At 37.4% G+C, this 17495-nt stretch overlaps 1 protein-coding gene across 10 annotated transcripts in view; it reads right to left on the bottom strand.

Moving 5' to 3' along the window:
- The window catches only part of SERGEF (secretion regulating guanine nucleotide exchange factor), a 244378-nt gene that overhangs the window by 160781 nt on the left and 66102 nt on the right, over nucleotides 1–17495 (bottom strand). The window lies entirely within an intron of this gene.

The following is a 17495-nucleotide window of genomic DNA, read 5'->3' as shown; positions in this document are numbered from 1 at the left end:
CTTTTTTTTTTTTTTTAATGTTCTAATAAGGCTGGTCCCTCAGTCAATCCAAGGTAATATGAAGTTTCCTGTGCTCTATGGCCCACACTCTGAATCCAGGGTGGCTCTGGCCAAGGAAACCAGGAAGTACCTTACGGAGAGACATGCAGAGTTGGGGGTGACATTTAATAGGACTAATGAGGTACTTCAAACACTCAGCCACTTGCCATCATACCAGTGGTAAGCATAGGGATTGAGGACTAGAAGGCAAATTTTTAAAATTCTTGCCATACTAAATACATGTCAAGAGTCTTTTAAAAATCTGTGTACTTTTAATCAGGAATCATACTTTAGAAATACTTCCTAAGGAAATAATCATAGATGTGACCAAAGATGTAGGTATGAACATGCTGGTCACAGCCTAATTCTTAATAGCAAAAACTTATAAACAATTTAAATTCCCAAAAGTAACCACATTTGTGGCAAATAATGTAAATTGTGGCATATTCAAATACTATATTGTTTTTAAATAAATTATTATTTTAAAGAATATTTATATAATATGGGGTAAATGTTACCAATATTATTATAGGTGGAAAATCTGGATATAAGATAAACACATTTTATATAATTCCTCATTTTTTAAAAAAAAACATACAGAAAAAAGATGGAAAAATATATTAGGATATTATAGTAGTTTTTCTCTAGGCTATAAAATTATAGATGATTTTGTTGTTCTGTAATTGTATAATGAACATGCATTATTTTTATAACCAGAAACTTAAAATTATTTTTAAATTCCCTGTTCTACCTACCTCTGAAAGTAGTGATGATAGCTAATAGAAAGAGCTTTCTAACAGTAATTATTGTCCTAAAGAGAATCCCTAGAAAAAGGGTTCAAGCCAATACTGTGTGACCATATGGGCTCTGATTAAGTTAGACTTTAGGAACCTTGGATTCTAGAGTCTCTGTGAATCTCTTTGCCCACAGGATGTGTCCTATGGTTTTGACAAGACTGAACTGTTTTGGCCTCATCCTTTCTACATGGGGCCCTAATGCTCAGTGACATGCACTATGAGGGGTAAAACAGTCAGTGGCCAGGACAGAGAGAGTCTCTGGGGACAACCCTAATACCCAAAGGCTACTATGCCCTTACCAGCTTCTAACACTCAAAGTGGCAAAGGCCCTTCTGCCCAGAAAATATGTTGCTAGGACCTCTGCTATTGGTGCTGGGGTACTATGCTCATGGTTCAAGTTTTCTTCCCTGCCTAAGGCTTCACTCTGTAGCTGTGGTCCCAGGTTTGCCAGAGAGAAAAAAGGAAAAATAAAATTATAAAAAAACAACCCTCAGTTTCTGTTTGTTCCACCACTGCTTTGATCCACTGTTTTAAAAGACAATGTACCTGGGTAGAGGTCAGGCGTGGTTTCAATACAGCATAAGCACCTTAACTCATAACTGTACCCCTAACAAGCACCTATCCTGACAAAGGAAAAATGAAACACAAAGAAGAAAAGTGACTTGTTGAAGGCTAAGCAGAAAGTTACTTGCAAACCAAGGCTAGAACGCAAGTGTCCAGACTTCCAATTCAATGTATTACATTACTGAATCTCTTGGCTTTCCAGGGACTCTGGCACCTGATAGTAGGAGGGGTTCTAGTTTCTTACACCTAATATGGATATCTTTACCCAGAATTCAGGGTATGTTAGTCATTAAATTCCCAATGACAGAGAAATGAGGAAATAGAAAGTTCACACTTGGGAGTCAGGGGTAATTGACAGTAGGCAAACAGAGAAAGAGAGGACATTATAGGAATATATAAGCATATTGAGTAACATAGAATTGAAGTTCTATAAAGAAAAAGGTGGCAAACAGCATCTCCTGCTAAGTAGATACATGAACAAAGTTGCAAACATCCATAATGCTCACAAGACTCTGCAAGGAACAAAAGAGGCTGAAGTGATAGAAGAAACTAGTATTTGGGAAAAATAATTTATTTCTGCCTAGTTTCTTGGTCTTCCTTAGCTTGGCTGCAGACTTGCTATCATTGGACAGTAAATGGTTATGGCACAGAGCATAACAAATGTGACAACAATGAAAGAATGGATGTTACATTCTGGAATACCCCTTTAAGATGGTGACTCTATTACCCACGGAGCGGGACAGGATTCTGGTGTGCCGTATTTTTCCTACTGTTCCATATTTTCATATTCTCAGAAAATAAAAAAGAGAATATGGGGCAGCATCTGGAGAAAGAGAAGGAAAGATTAGGGTGGAGGAAAGAACAGAAGAGCATATTTTAATAGTAAATAAGCTAGATGACAAACCTGGAAGCATATGGTTTTTTCTTTCTAATTTAAAAAGGAAAGTGGACTTCATTACTCTGACTTCTATCCACCCACCCGTCTCCACCTCCCTCCCTAGCCTGCTGGTTTCTAAGTAATGAAGTATCAAGGTAAATGAGGCAAGAGCCTGGAGTGTGGACAGAAGAACATACCTCTCCTCAGCCCCACCTTCTGCACTGGAACACTCTGAACTGCCTGCCATGCGGCTTCTCAGCTGAGAGGGCTGCTATCAACGGTGAATTAATTTGGGCATTTCAATGCAGAGAAGCTAAGGTGCCACATCACTGCATGAATACAGTGTGCTGCTGGCTTCCTCTGGATCATCCAGGTGTGCCTAGGCATCAAGGCAGCATGACTCCTCAGGGATGGGGTAACCTTGGGGGGAGGGAGAGTGTGAACAAGCCAGCAGGGAGCAAAGACACGAGGGATATTCCAAAAGTGCAAACATAAAGAAAAGGCTGGCCTCTGGGCCAAATCCATAGCTCAGTGGAACTCCATCCATCTGGCAGCAGATGGCCATTCTATTCTGGACTCAGCCATTCCCCTGGAGGAAACCTTTTCAAGTAACAGTGGTGTCAGCCCCATTCTCAATTTTCACCTCAGTGCTCAGTCATCACTAGGATATGCAACTAGGAACACCAGAGACTCTTAGCTATTTGGAAGGGAGAAGGAATAGTTATTTATTTTTGAAGTACCTGCTTTATTTTGAATTAAAGGTGTTAATTACAAAAGAAGGAACCCCAGGAAAAAAAATCATTCTAATAAAACACTCAGGGCACTCGGCACCTGTCTCTTCCAACTAGCAAAGAGAAAAACTGAATGGTCTATCAAACAACTGAGTTCATTCTAACAGGCTAAACAGGGAAGTTGTACGAGTACTTTTCAGACCAAAAGGAGTTGTCAAAGGAAACCCAGGCCCCCTTGCACTTTCAGCATTTCCCTCCTCATGGGCAAGATACCAGTATCCCAGGATGCTAACAAGGCCACCTGGGATAGTGGAAAGAACAGTTACACTACAAGTCAAGCTCTTTGGGTGGCAGCCCAGTTCTGCCACTGACCTGCTGTGCAGCCTTTGGCCAGGTGCTTAGCCTCTTTGAATTCTAAGGTCCCCATATATAAAAGGAGACAGTAATGTGTAACTAATATTCTTGGGGAGACAGGAAAAGGAAGGACAGTGGAATGAATCTCACATAATTTTCCTATGTACATATGTGAAAACATCACAGTGAATCCCAACATCTAACTAGAATACGATCTATTCCATGCTTGTATAATTATATCAAAATGAACTCTACTGTCACATATAACTAAAAAGAACCAATAAATAAAGTTTTAAAATATATATTCTTATTAGAAAGAAATAAGATAGTGTACCTATTGAATGCTAGGGAAAAAAGCCCTCAAACATTGTCAGTTTCTCACTCTCTGCCCATCTTACACATGCTCATATCTTAGAAAATCGGTAATCGGTCTTGAAGGCCCCTTTCTAGTTCACCTTCAACATTACACAACATAAAGGAAGTGTAAAAGCTCAGATGTGAGGCACCACTTAAAGTCAGATGACCCACTGCCCACGGCAGGTTCAAGGTCACTGTACTTGTGCAGAATTGTGGTCAAATGAATTAGAAAGATTTTCTTCTTTTTAATGTTTTGCTTCTACCCTTAATATTTTATTATGAAGAATTAAAAACATACAGAAAGGTTTAAGTAATTGTGAACACTCATATTTAACCACTGCAGCTTCCACAATTAACATTTTGCTATATTCGCTATATCACACATATTGCCATCTCTCTCCATTTTTTTGAACATTTCAAAAATGAGTTGCATATAGAAGTGCCACATGTGCTTCAGTGAGATTTTCCCCTCAACTGTTACTGTGGTAAAATATACATAACATAAAACTTACCTAATCATTTGGAAGTATACAATTCAGTTGTATTAAGTATATTCACAGTGTTGTGTAACCATTACCACCATTCATCTCTAGAACTCTTTTCACCTTATAAAACTGAAACTTTGTCTCTATTAAACAATAACTTCTATTTTCTCCTCCTCTGCCCTTGGCAACCACCATTCTATTTTCTATCTCTATGAATCTGATAACTGTAAGTACCTCATGAGTGTAAACATATTATATTCATCTTTTTGTGACAGGCTTACTTCACTTAGCATAATGTCCTCAAGGTTTACCCATGGTGCAGTGTGTATCAGAATTTCCTTCCTTTTTAAGGTCAAATAATATTCCACTGTATGCGCACAGTATATCGCTTTGTCCATTCATCAATAGTAGACACCTGTGTTGCTTCCACCTTCTGGTCACTGTGAATAGTGCTACTATGAATATGGGTATGTAAATATCTCTTCAAATTCCTGCTTTTAATTTTTTTAGGTATATGCCCAGAATTGCAACTGATGGATCATATAATAGTCTAATTTTGATTTTTTGAGTAACAGACATACTGGTTTTCATAGCAGCTGCACCATTCTACATCCCCACCAACAATGCACAAGAATTCCAGTTCCTCCACATCCTGGACTTGTTATTTTCTAAGGTTTTTGATAGTAGCCATTCTAACAGGTATTAGGTGGTATTTCATTGTGATTTGCTTTGCATTTCTCTAATGATCTATGATGTTGGGCATCTTTTCATAAGCTTGCTGACCAATGTGTATATCATCTTTGGAGCAATGTTTATGCAAATCCTTTGCCTTTTTTAAAAATCAGATTTTTTTTTGTTATTGTTTTTTATTGATATGCCATAGTTTTACAGCAAATATTGAAATCAAATAATATGAACCCTGCAACATTATTCCTCTTTTTCAAGACTGCTTTGGATATAAAGTGCTTTATGTGTCCACATAAATAACAGAATGAGTTTGTGAACTTCTACTCCTCTTGAGACTTTGGGATGGCTTCAAATGTACAAATTAGTTAAAGAGAACTAACAGCATTGAGTCTTCCATTGCATGGACGATATATCTCTCCATTTATTTAGGTCTTTTTTAACTTCTCCTAGCAATGTTTTGTTTTATGTGCAAGTCTTATACAGTTTTTTGTTAGGTTTACATTGAAGCATATTATGTTTTTGGATGTAACTGTAAAAGAAACTAATTTTCTTTCCAATTCTTTGCTACTGCTATATAAAAACAATTGATTTTTAAATATTGACTTTCTCTTCTTGGTTCTAATATTTATTTCTAGGTTCTTTAAGATTTTCCATCTCAATGGATATCATCTGTGAAAAGAAACAGATATAATTCTTCCTCTTCTTGGTTTTTCTTGTTTTATGGGATTGGCTACAACCTCCATCCACCATAACATTGAATAAAAATTCTGAGACAGTACATACTTGTCTTATTCTGATTTAAAGGGGAACACATTATATTTTTCACCATTAATTGTAAAGTTGGCATTTTATAAATGTCCTTTATTAAACTGCAGAAGTACACATTTTTAATTTGCTTAGGGTTTTAAATCACAAATGGGTACTAAATTTTTCCAATGATTTTTCTCTGTTGAAATATAATTATGGTTTTTCATATTTATTTTATCAATACAGTGAATTACATTGATTGACTTTGAAAAGTAAAAAGCAAGCTTTCATTCCTGGGGTAACATAAGTTAGTCATGATATGTTACCGTTTTTAAATATTACTGAATTTGATTTGCTAATATTTTGTTACAGATTTTGCTATGTTCACAACAGATGCTGGACTATAATTTTCCTTTTTTGTAATGAATGTCTTTCTTAGGGTTTTGGTACCAGAATTATGTTGAATTCATAAAAAAAAGGTGGGAAGTGTCCCCTCATCCTCTATCTTCCAAAAGAAATAATATTAGAGTGAGAGCCCTTCTGCACAGAAGCAGCGCGGCCAGCTCCAGCCCGCCCCACTGCCAGCTCCGGCCCACCCCGCTGCCGGCTCCGGCCTGCCCGCAGGTTGCTTCAGTGACCAGCACAGGGCGCCAGGGACTCCCCCAAGTGGCCCAGTCCCCTCCGGCGGGAAGCGCCTATCTAGGCTAGCTTCCCAGGGCAGACCGCCCAGTGAGAGCCTCTCGTCGCAGAGCCAGCCACAAGTCCCCAAGCCAGTGGAGATATTCGACACGCAAGCGGCTTCTGGGACCAGGGCTGGGCAGCCAGAGACCTCTCCAGGCAGCATTGTCCCCCTCCAGCTGCAGGCTTTTTCCATGGGGTGATCCAAGATGGCGGACTAGAGGGTGACTGCATCTCCAGTTGCCCCAGAACTCAGGATTCAAGAAGGGGAGGCATTGAGAGACTCGGACTAAGATAGAACCACGGGGTGAGTCTCCCCCACCCAGCAAAGCTCAGCTGGGCGGCAGGCCCGGATTCGAGTGGCTTAGTAGAGTGGGACAGGGCAGATAGCGTCTCCCCCAGGCAGCTCGGTGCAGTCTGGCGGTGGGCTCCGCCCACAGGGACAGATCCTCCAGCCTCTCGGAACAGGCCCCCCAGTGAGAGCCCTTCTGCACAGAAGCAGCACGGCCAGCTCCTGCCCGCCCCAGCCAGCTCCAGCCCGCCCCACTGCCAGCTACAGCCCGCCCACAGGTTGCTTCAGTGACCAGCACAGGGCGCCAGGGACTTCCCCAAGCAGCCCAGCCCCCCTCCAGCAGGAAGCACCTCTCTAGGCTAGCTTCTCGGGGCAAATCACCCAGTGAGAGCCTGTCTACACTGAGCCAGTCACAAGTCCCCAAGCCAGTGGAGACCTCCAACCTACAACCAGCCTCTGGAACCAGGGCTGTGCAACAAGAGACCTCTCCAGGTCTCTCTCCCTGGAACCGGTAGCGGGCTAGGGGCAGCATTCTTCGGAAGCACTGCATTATCAAATTAATCCAAGACTTCTGGCTACTGAAGGCTGGTAGGTGATACACTGGAAATCTACAGGGTCACTATAAGCCAACAGAGGAAATCTACAATATCACAGAGTCCATTGACATCTGACCAACATGAGAAAACAAGGGAAGAAAATGTCCAAAACAAACCTAGATACTATATCAATAAAACCCAATGACAGCACAGCAGAAGAAAAGTCCGAAAGGGAGTTCAGAATGTACATAATAAAAACAATCAGGGAAGCAAACGAGGAGATGAAAGAACAAATGCAAGCATTAAATGAACGCACTAATCAACACTTAAAAGAGCAAATAACAGAAGCAAAAGAGCACTTCAATAAAGAGTTAGAGATACTGAAAAAAAAACCAAACGGAAATCCTTGAAATGAAGGAAACAATAAACCAAGTTAAAAACGCCATAGAAAGCATAAACAATAGGATAGATCACCTGGAAGACAGAACTTTAGATATTGAAGACAAAATATTTAATCTTGAAAACAAGGTTGACCAAACAGAGAAGATGATAAGAAATCATGAACAGAATCTACAAGAATTATGGGATATCATGAAGAGGCCAAATTTAAGAATAATTGGGATTGAGGAAGGCTTAGAGAAACAAACCAAAGGAATGAACAATCTATTCAATGAAATAATATCAGAAAATTTCCCAAATCTCAAGAATGAAATGGAAAACCAAGTACAAGAGGCTTATAGGACTCCAAATATGCAAAATTACAACAGACCTACACCAAGGCACATTATTATGAAAATACCTAACATTCAAAATAAAGATAGAATTTTAAAGACCGCGAGAGAAAAGACTCAGATTACATTCAGGGGAAAACCAATAAGAATATCAACAGATTTTGTAGTCCAGACCCTAAAAGCTAGAAGGGCCTGGAACAACATTTACCAAGCCCTGAAAGAAAATGGATGCCAACCAAGAATTTTATACCCAGCAAAACTTACTTTCAGATTTGACGATGAGATAAAATCCTTCCACGATAAAGAAAAGCTAAAGGAATTTACTAAAAGAAAGCCGGCATTACAGAACATTCTCAGCAAAATATTCCATGAGGAAGAGATGAAAAACAACGATGTAAATCAGCAACAGGAGGAACTAGCCTAAAGGAATAGCCAAATAAAGGAGAAACCAAATCATGTCAAAAAACAAAAATGAGTTCAATGAATAGGAATACAAATCATATCACAATAATAACTGTGAATGTTAATGGCCTGAACTCATCAATCAAAAGACATAGACTGGCAGATTGGATTAAAAGGAAAAATCCAACAATATGCTGCCTGCAAGAGACCCATCTCATAGAAAGAGATACCCATAAACTGAAGGTGAAAGGATGGGAAAAAAACATACCATGCACACAGACACAGCAAAAAAGCTGGAGTATCCATCCTCATTTCAGATAATGTGGACTTTAAGCCAAAACTAGTCAGAAGGGATAAAGAAGGACATTACATACTGCTTAAGGGAAGCATAAATCAGCAAGACATAACAATCATAAATATCTATGCCCCGAACATTGGCTCATCCATGTACGTCAAACAAATCCTTCTCAAATCCAGAAATCAAATAGACCACAACACAATAATACTAGGCGATTTTAACACACCTCTCTCACCGCTGGATAGATCGTCCAAACAAAAATTGAATAAAGAAACCATAGATCTCAATAACACAATCAACAATTTAGACTTAACCGACTTATATAGAATATACCATCCAACAAAGAACGAATACACTTTCTTCTCAGCAGCACATGGATCCTTCTCTAAAATAGACCATGTTTTATGCCACAAAGCTACTGTTAGCAAATACAAGAAGATAGAGATACTACCTTGTACTCTATCAGATCATAATGGACTGAAATTAGAAATAAATGACAGAATAAAAAACAGAAACTTCTCCAATACTTGGAGATTAAATAATACACTATTATACGATGAATGGATAACAGAAGACATCAGGAGGGAAATTAAAAAATTCTTAGAAGTAAATGAGAACAAAGACATCATATCAAAATCTCTGGGACACTATGAAAGCAGTACTGAGAGGAAGATTTATTTCATGGGGCGCATTCAACAAAAGAAGTAGAAATCAACAAATAAACGACTTAACACTACAGCTCAAAGCCCTAGAAAAAGAAGAGCAGACCAACACCAAAAGTAGTAGAAGACAGGAAATAGTTAAAATCAGAGCTGAAATCAACGAAATTGAAACAAAAGAAACAATTGGAAAAATTAACAAAATAAATAGTTGGTTCTTTGAAAAAATAAACAAAATTGATAAACCCTTAGCCATGCTAACAAAGAGAAAAAGGGAGAAAACTCAAATTACTAAAATTCAGAATGAACAAGGAAATATCACAACAGACACGAGTGAAATACAAAACATAATTAGAAGCTATTTTGAAAATCTATACTCCAACAAAACAGAAAACCTCGAAGACATCAACAAGTTTCTAGAGACATATGAATTGCCTAAACTGAACGAGGAAGATATACACAACTTCAATAAATCAATTTCAAGCAATGAAATAGAAGAGGTCATCAAAAGCCTACCAACAAAGAAAAGTCCGGGACCAGATGGGTTCTCAGCCGAGTTCTACAAAACCTCATTCCAATACTTCTCAAAGAGCTCATTCCAATACTTCTCAAAGTATTCCATAAAATAGAAGAGGAGGGAACCCTCCCAAACTCATTCTATGAAGCCAATATCACCCTGATACCTAAACCAGACAGAGATACATCGAGGAAAGAAAATTTCAGACCAATATCCTTAATGAACATCGACGCAAAAATTCTCAACAAAATTTTAGCAAATCGCATACAAAAATATATTAAAAAGATAGTGCATCACGATCAAGTGGGTTTTATCCCAGGGATGCAAGGTTGGTTCAACATCCGGAAATCAATAAATGTCATTCACCATATCAACAGACTAAAAGTTAAGAATCACATGATTATTTCAATAGATGCAGAAAAAGCATTCGATAAAATACAGCATCCCTTCATGCTCAAAACACTGGAAAAAATTGGGGTAGTGGGATCATTCCTTAACATTGTGAAGGCCATCTATGCTAAGCCCATGGCCAATATCATTCCCCATAAAAACTGGAACAAGGCAGGGATGCCCTCTTTCACCACTTCTATTCAACATTGTTCTTGAGACTCTAGCCAGAGCAATTAGACAAACCAAAGAAATTAAAGGGATACGAAATGGAAAAGAGGAACTCAAACTATCCCTGTTTGCTGATGACATGATTATATATTTAGAGGAACCTGGAAATTCCACCAGAAAACTCTTAGAACTCATAAGTGAATTCAGTAAAGTAGCAGGTTACAAGATCAATGTTCATAAATCCAATGCATTTTTATACATAAGTGATGAATCTTCAGAAGGAGAAATTAGGAAAACTACCCCATTCACAATAGCATCAAAAAAAATAAAATACTTGGGAATCAATCTCACAAAAGAGGTGAAAGACCTCTACAATGAGAACTACAGAACACTAAAGAAAGAAATTAAAGAAAACCTTAGAAGATGGAAAGATCTCCCATGTTCATGGATAGGAAGAATTAATATTGTCAAAATGGCCATACTACCAAAAGTGCTATACAGATTCAATGCAATTCCAATTAAAATCCCAATGATGTACCTTACAGAAATAGAGCAAGCAATTATGAAATTGATCTGGAAGAATAAGAAACCCAGAATAGCTAAAGCAATCCTCAGTAGAAAGAGCGAAGCAGGTGGTATCGCAATACCAGATCTTCAACTCTATTACAAAGCAATAGTAACAAAAACGGCATGGTATTGGTACCAAAATAGACAGGTAGATCAATGGTACAGAATAGAGGACACGGACACAAACCCAAATAAATACAATTTTCTCATACTAGACAAAGGGGCTAAAAATATGCAATGGAGAAAAGATAGCCTCTTCAACAAATGGTGCTGGGAAAACTGGAAAACCATATGCAACAGAATGAAATTAAACCCTTATCTCTCACCCTGCACAAAACTCAACTCACAATGGATCAAGGAACTCGGAATCAGACCAGAGACCCTGCATCTTATAGAAGAAAAAGTAGGCCCAAACCTTCAACTTGTTGGCTTAGGATCAGACTTCCTTAACAGGACTCCCATAGCACAAGAAATAAAAGCAAGAATCAACAACTGGCATAGATTCAAACTAAAAAGCTTTCTCTCAGCAAAGGAAACAATCAGTACTGTGAAGAGAGAGCCTACAGAGTGGGAGAATATCTTTGCCAATCATACTTCAGATAGAGCGCTAATATCCTGAATCTATAAAGAACTCAAAAAACTCTACACCAAGAATACAAATAATCCAATCAACAAATGGGCTAAGGAAATGAACAGACATTTCACAGAAGAAGATGTACAAGCAATCAACAGATATATGAAAAAATGTTCAACATCTCTAGTAATAAGAGAAATGCAAATCAAAACTACCCTAAGATTTCATCTCACCCCAATTAGAATGGCAATTATCAAGAACATAAGCAACAATAGGTGTTGGCGAGGATGTGGGGAAAAAGGTACACTCATACATTGCTGGTGGGGTTGCAAACTAGTGCAGCCACTCTGGAAAGCAGTATGGAGATTCCTCAGAAAGCTTGGAATGGACCCACCATTTGACCCAGCTATCCCACTCCTTGGCCTATACCCAAAGGACTTAAAATCAGCATACTACAGAGATACAGCCACATCAATGTTCATAGCTGCTCAATTCACTATAGCCAGATTGTGGAACCAACCCAGATGCCCTTCAGTTGATGAATGGATAAAGAAACTGTGGCATATATATACAATGGAATATTACTCCGCCATGAGGAATGACAAAATTATGGCATTCGCAGGCAAATGGATGAAATTGGAGGGTATCATGCTAAGTGAGATAAGCCAATCTCAAAAAACTAAAGGATGAATGATCTCGCTGATAAGCGGATGAGGACATACGGGGGTGGGGGGTAGGAGGGGTTAGTGTTAGGGTTAGGGTTAGGTTTAGGGTTAGGGATAAGGAGGGTGGTAAGAATGAGGAAGAAAGGAATGTATAGAGGGAAAAGAGGGGTGGGAGGGGAGGGGGGAAGGGGAAAAAATAACAAAATGAATCAAACAACATTACCCTATGTAAATTTATGATTTTTAATTAAAATTAAAAATTAAAAAAAAAGAAGCTGATTTAAACACACACACACAAAAAAAAGAAAGAATATTAAACTTGTGCTACTTCTTTCCTTAAACACTTAATGAAAATTTTCAGCGTGACCATTAGGCCCAGAGAACTTTTAGTGGCAAAGTTTCTTTGCAGAAAAGTTCTTTCTTTACTAGATAAAGTGATATTCATGTTTTCTGTTTCATCTTATGTCAGTTTTGGATGTGAAACCTTTTCAAATAATACATTCTACCTATGTTGCCAAAATTCTTGTTATAAAATTAGTATCCTTTATGTCTGCAGACATCACCTATTTTCATTGTAATATTAGTATCTTGTAATCTCTTTCTCTGTTTTCTTTATCAGTCCAACTAGAGCTTTATCAATTTTGTTGATATTTTCAAAGAATTACTTTTGGAATTTTATTCTTCCCATTTTTAAGTTTTTAAAAATTATTCATTTTTAAATTTTTTAGACTGCATTTTGATTCACTGTACAAAAATGGGTACATCAGTTTGTTTCTATGGTTGTACATGATGTAAATTCATACCATTCGTGTAATCATACATGTACATAGGGTAATGATGTCTGTCTCATTCCATGATTTTTCATACCTCTCTCCCTCTCATTTCCTTCTACATAATCTAAAGTTCCTCCACTCTTCTCTCACTTCACACCCTCCCACTTCCATTACAAATCATCATCAACTTATCCGGGAAAACATTCAGCCTTTGGTTTTTTGGGATTGGCTTATTTCACTTAGCATGATAATCTCCAATTCTATCCATTTATTTGCAAATGCCATAATATTATTATTATGACTGAATAATATTCCACTGTGTATATATACAACACTTTCTTTATTCATTCATCTGTTGAAGGGTCTCAGATTGGTTCCACAATCTAGTTATTGTGAATTGAGCTGCTATAAACATTGATGTGGCTGCATTACTGTAGTATGCTAATTTTAAGTCCTTTGGGTATAAACCAAGGAGTGGGATAATAGGGTCAAAAGGTGGGTCCATTCCAAGTTTTCTGAGGAATCTCCATACTGCTTTCCAGAGTGGCTGTACCAACTTCCAACTCTACCAACAATAGAAAAGTGTGCCTTTTTCCCCACATTCTCACCAACATCTATTATTGTTTGTGTTCTTGATAATAGCCATTCTAATTGGAGTAAGATGAAATCTTAGAGTTGTTTTACTTAGCATTTCTCTAATTACTAGAGATGTTGAACACTTTTTCATATATTTATTAATCGCCTGTATGTCTTATCTGTAAAATATCTCTGTCCAGTTGCTTGGCCCATTGATTGACTGGGTTCTTTGTATTTTTGGTGTAAAGTTTTGTAAGTTCATTATAAATTTTGGAGATAAGTGCTCTATCTGAAGTGTGTGTGGAAAAGATTTTCTCCCACTCTGTGGGCTCTCTTTTCACATTATTGATTGTATCCTTTGTTGAGAAAAAGCTTTTTAGTTTGAATCCATCCCATTTATTGATTCTTGCTTTAATTTCTTGTGCTTTGGGAGTCTTGTTAAGGAAATCTGATCCTAAGCCAATATGATAAAGATTCAGGCCTACTTTGTCTTCTGTTGGGTGCAGGGTATCTAGTCTAATTCCTAAGTCCTTGATCCACTTTGAGCTGAGTTTTGTGCAGGGTGAGAGATAGAGGTTTAATTTCATTTTACTGCATATGGATTTCCAGTTTTGCCTGCACCATTTGTTGAACAGGCTATCTTTTCTCCAGTGTATGTTTTTTGGCTCCTTTGTCTAGTATGAGGTGACTATATTTATGCAGGTTCATCTCTGTGTCTTCTATTCTGTACCATTGGTCTGCCTGTCTATTTTGGCACCAATACCATGCCGTTTTTGTTACTATTGCTCTGTAGTATAGTTTAAGGCCTGGTATTGTGATACCTCCTGCTTCACTTTTCCTGCTCAGGATACTTTTGGCTGTTCAAGGTCTCTTATTCTTCCAGATGAAGTTCATAATTCCTTTCTCTATTTCTATGAGAAATGTCATTGGGGTTTTAAATGGAACTGCATTGAATCTGTATGGCGCCTTTGGTAGAATGGCCATTTTGACGATATTAATTCTGCCTATCCAAGAACATGGGAGAGCTTTCCATCTTCTAAGGTTTTCTTCAATTCCTTTCTTTAGTGTTCTGCAGTTTTCATTGTAGAGGTCTTTCACCTCTTGTTAGATTGATTCCCAAGTATTTTAGTTTTTTCAAGGCTATTGTGAATGGAGTGGTTTTCCTAATTTCTCTTTCAAGAGGATTCATCACTTATGAATAGAAATGCATTAGATTTATGCGTATTGATTTTATATCCTTCTACTTTGCTGAATTCATTTATTAGTTCTAGAAGTTCCCTAGTGGAGTTTTTTGGATCCTCTAAATATAGAATCATGTTATCGGCAAATAGTGACAGCTTGAGTTCTTCTTTTCCTATTTGTATCCCTTTAATTTCTTTGGTCTGTCTAATTGCTCTGGCTAGTGTTTCAAGGACGATGTTGAATACAAGTAGTGAAAGAGGGCATCCCTGTCTTGTTCCAGTTTTTAGAGGGAATGCTTTCAGTTTTTCTCCATTAAGAATGATGCTGGCCATGGGCTTAGCATAGACAGCCTTTACAATGTTGAGGTATGTTCCTAGTATTCCTATTTTTTCTAGTGTTTTAAGCATGAGGGGTGCTGTATTTTATCAAACACTTTCTCAGCATCTATTGAAATAATCATATGATTCTTAACTTTAAGTCTATTGATGTGATGAATTACATTTATTGATTTCCAGATGTTGAACCAACCTTGCATCCCTGGGATAAGCCCCACTTGATCATGGTGCACTACCTTTTTAATGTGTTTTTGTATGCGAGATGCCAGTATTTTGTTAAGGATTTTTGCATCTATGTTCACCAGGGATATTAGTCTAAAGTTTTCTTTCCTTGATGAGTCTTTGTCTGGTTTTGGTATCAGAGTGATACTAGTTTCATAGAATGAGTTTGGAAGGGTTCCCTCCTTTTCTATTTCCTAGAATACTTTGAGGAGTATTGGAATGAGTTTTTCTTTGAAGGTCTTATAGAATTTGGCTGAGAATTTGTCTGGTCCTGGGTTTTTCTTGGTTGGTGGGCTTTTGATGGCTTCTTCTATTTCATTGCTTGAAAGTGATCTGTTTAAATTGTGTATGTCCTCCTAATTCAGTTTGGAAGGATTATATGTCTCTAAAAATTAGTCAATGTCGAAATTTTCTATTTTGTTGGAGTACAAATTTTCAAAGTAGCATCTAATTATGTATTTCAATGGTGTCTGTCGTGATCTTTCCATTTTCATCACAAATTCTAGTAATTTAGTTTCTTCTCTCCTTCTCTTTGTTAGTGTGGCTAAGGATTTATCAATGTTTACTTTTTCAAAGAACCAACTTTTTGTTTTGTCAATTTTTTGAATTGTTTCTCTTGTTTCAATTTCATTGATTTCAGCCCCGATTTTAATTATTTCCTGTCTTCTACTATTTGGGGGGTTGATCTGTTCTTCTTTTTCTAGGGCTTTGAGATGTAATGTTTGGTCATTTAGTTGTTGACTTTTATTTTTTTAATGTATGAGCTCAATGCAATGAACTTTCCTCTTAGTACTGCTTTCAGAGTGTCCCAGAGGTTTTGATATGCTATGTTATTCTCATTTACCTCTAAGAATTTTTTTTATTTCTTCCTTGATGTCTTCTGTTATCATTGCATCATTCGATAGCATATTATTTAGTCTCCAGGTACAGGAGAGATTTTTGTTATTTTATCATTGATTTCTAATTGCATTCCATTATGGTCTGATAGGACACAAGGTAGTATCTCTAATTTTTTGTATTTACTAATGGCTTCTTTGTGGCATAGCATATGGTCTATTTTGGAGAAGGATCCATGAGCTGCTGAGAAGAAAGTATATTTGCTCCATGATGGATGAAATACTCTGTAAATGTCCATTAAGTCTATATCATTGATTGTATTATTTAGTTCTAAAGTTTCTTTGTTCAGTTTTTGTTTGGAAGATCTATCCAGTGGTGAGAGTGGTGTGTTAAAGTTCTCCACTATTATTGTGTTTTGGTCTGTTTGATTCTTAAAATTGAAAAGGGTTTGTTTGGTGTACATAGATGCTCCATTGTTTGGGGCATAAATATTTTAAATTGTTAACGTCTTGCTGATTTATGCTTCCCTTAAGCAGTATGAAATATCCTTCTTTATCCCTTCTGACTAACTTAGGTTTGAAGTCCACTTTATCTGATATGAGGATGAAGACCCCTGCTTTTTTACTGGGTCCATGTGCATGGTATGTTTTTCCCCATCCTTTCACCTTCAGTCTGTGGATGTCTTTTTCTATGAGACGAATCTCTTGAAGGCATCATATTGTTGGGTCTTTCTTTTTAATCCAATCTGCCAGTCTGTCTTTTGATTAATGAGTTTAGGCCATTAACATTCAGGGTTGTTATTGTGATATGATTTGTATTCCTGGTTATTTTGGCTTAGTTTTGGTTTTTAACTTGACTTGGTTTCTCCTTTGATTGACTTTTCCTTTAGCATAGTTCCTCCCTTTACTGACTTGTATTGTTGTTTTTCACTTCCTCCTCACAAAATATTTTGCTGAGAATGTTCTGTAGTACAGGTTTTCTATTTGGAATTTTTTTACCTTTTTTTATCGTGGAAAGATTTTATTTTGTCATCAAATCTGAAGGTTAGTTTTGCTGGGTACAGGATTCTTGGTTGGCATCCATGTTCTTTCAGAGCTTAAAATGTATTGTTCCAGGCCCTTCTTGCTTTTAGGGTCTGGATTGAGAAATCTGCTGATATCCACATTTAGTTTCCCCTTATAAGTAATTTGATGCTTTTCTCTTGCAGCCTTTAAAATCCTATCTTTATTTTATATATGAGGTATTTTTGTTATAATGTGCCTTGGTGTGGATCTGTTGTAATTTTGTGCACCTGGTATTCCATAAGTCTCCTGTATTTGATTTCCCATTTCATTTTTCAGGTTTGGGAAATTTTCTGATATGATTTCATTGAACAGGTTGTTCGTTCCTTTGGTTTGTATATCTGTGCCTTCTTCAATCATGATATCCCATAATTCTTGGAGGTTCTGTCATGAT

This window comes from Sciurus vulgaris, assembly GCF_902686455.1.
Source record: "Sciurus vulgaris genome assembly, chromosome: 11".
NCBI lineage: Eukaryota > Metazoa > Chordata > Mammalia > Rodentia > Sciuridae > Sciurus > Sciurus vulgaris.
This window is presented reverse-complemented; position numbering and strand designations above follow the sequence as displayed.